The following is a 2106-nucleotide window of genomic DNA, read 5'->3' as shown; positions in this document are numbered from 1 at the left end:
TATTGGAGTGCTGCAAACACTTTGACAATCACTGCACAGAGGCAGAGGGCTGCACTCAGGTTCTCCGATGCCTCTCTCCATATGCTTATGGAGGGAGTCGGAGCACGCAGGGAGGTCCTCTTCCCTACCAATGGGCGAAAGAGATCTCCCCAGGACACCAAAACAACCTGGTTGGAGATTACAGAGGAGGTCACCAGCAGGGATGTGGTCAGGAGGGCCTGGGTACAGTGCCGCAAACGTTTCAATGATCTTATTAGATCAGGAAAGGGCGGAGCTGGAGAGACCAGAAGGAGCGGAGCTGGAGGGAGCACAGCGAGAGCGGAGCAGTTAAAAGGAGCAGCAGCAACTCAACAGAGGCTGTTTTTGAAAAAGTGACGTCAGAGTAAAAAAAAGTGACATCGGCACAAGTGAAGGAGCTGATTGGTGAGTAGCTGGTGCCTATATATTTTTTTATTTTATGGGGAAAAATTGAGTCGCGCCCTCTTTGGGGTTATAACTTCGCCGGCACGCTACTTTTAGTGCCCCGGAAAAATTAGCACCCCCGCGCCCGAAATTGAGTGGTAGCGCCCCAAGAGGGAAGCGGGGCGCTACTGGAAGCGCTCCACCTCCCTCTTGGGGTGCTGCGAGGGAATATCGCGGCACGGCGCAGCGGCACGTCATGCCGCGGTATTGCAGGCCTTCCTCCCCTTCTTAAAGGGGAGGGGCCATGAGCAGCGTGACCCGGGGCCCAACTGGTCCATCGGGGATTGGAGTGCCGGCATATGAGCTCAGCACTCAAGAGAGGTCCAAGGCTCATGGAATGCAGCCGTCACTCCGTGGGGGAGGGGGGTCAGGAGACCGGGGACGGCAGCGGAGGCAGGTGCTGGCAGGCGGCCAGCAACAAAAATGGCCACCCGGCACCTCGTCTTTAAATGTCACCACCCTGGCCGCAGTTAGGCCCCCCTGACCCCGTCAGACATACGTCCTGCGGTAAGGTCAGGGTGCACTACCGAAGATCGCGGCCCGGGAGCTGCGCATGACAATGACGTCATTGCCGGCGGCGCAGCGCCACGGGGCGCTAACAGTTACAATCACAGCTAGCCTCCCGCTGAATTTCACGAGAGGCGTTGGCGACACCGCACCTGGATGCTAGTTGCTTTTGGCCCCATTAGTGTCCTCTTAGGGCGCTAACGGGAGGCGCAAAGCAACCGGATTTTTCCCCCAATAACTTTATTTCTGCTAAGTTAGTTAATAGCCTATTAAATAGAGGGAAAGAGCTGATTGGTGAGTAGCTGGGGGCTGTTTTGTGTAAACTTTTAAGTTTATTTCTGCTGGGTTAGTTCTTTGTCTATTAAGTAGAGGCATGGCAGGGCAGCTCAGTCCCATGGAGTGCACATCCTATGCCATGTGGGAAGTCCTGGACGCTTCGCATAGCCTGGTTGAGCACCTGTGCGGGAAGTGCCACCAGCTATAGCAACTCGAGCTCCGGGTTTCAGAGCTTGAGCGGCAGCTGGAGTCACTGCGGTGCATCCGCGAGGCTGAGTTACGTGGATCGCATGTTTCTAGAGGTGGTCACCCCGCAGCTTAAGAGTATGCAGGCAGAGAGGGAATGGGTGACCACCAGACAGAAGAGGACCACCAGGCAGGTAGTGCAGGAGTCCCCGGAGGATCGACTGGGCTGGGTGTGCCGTTGTCGTGTCCGTAGCTGGTGCCGAGGTCGATCAAGTAAATGACTACCTCCAGGATTAGGCTCTTTCTGATGGATACAATGATAATTGTTCCCTATAATCTTCAATGCCATCACTCCTTTCTATAGAGACATTGAAGGTTACGTCACAGAAGAATTCTTCCCGTTGTGTCTGTGCCAGCAATTTGCTAGAACAATCCATAAACTAACCCCACTGCCCCACTCTCTCTCATAGCCCTAAATCTTACCTCATGCTTCAAATGTTTATCCAATTTCACATTAAAGATGCAATTGTCTCTGCCTCAAACATTCCTGTAGCATTTATATAGAGCCTTTCACAACCTCAGGACATCCCAAAACACTTATATTTAGAGTGTTTTGTCTGCAAGTTGTGTGAAACTAATAATTTTTATATTTGGAAATAAAACATATCATATCAA

Source organism: Somniosus microcephalus, chromosome 8, assembly GCF_052327205.1.
Source record: "Somniosus microcephalus isolate GS21.2 chromosome 8, FLI_Smic_1.0, whole genome shotgun sequence".
Lineage (NCBI taxonomy): Eukaryota > Metazoa > Chordata > Chondrichthyes > Squaliformes > Somniosidae > Somniosus > Somniosus microcephalus.
This window is presented reverse-complemented; position numbering follows the sequence as displayed.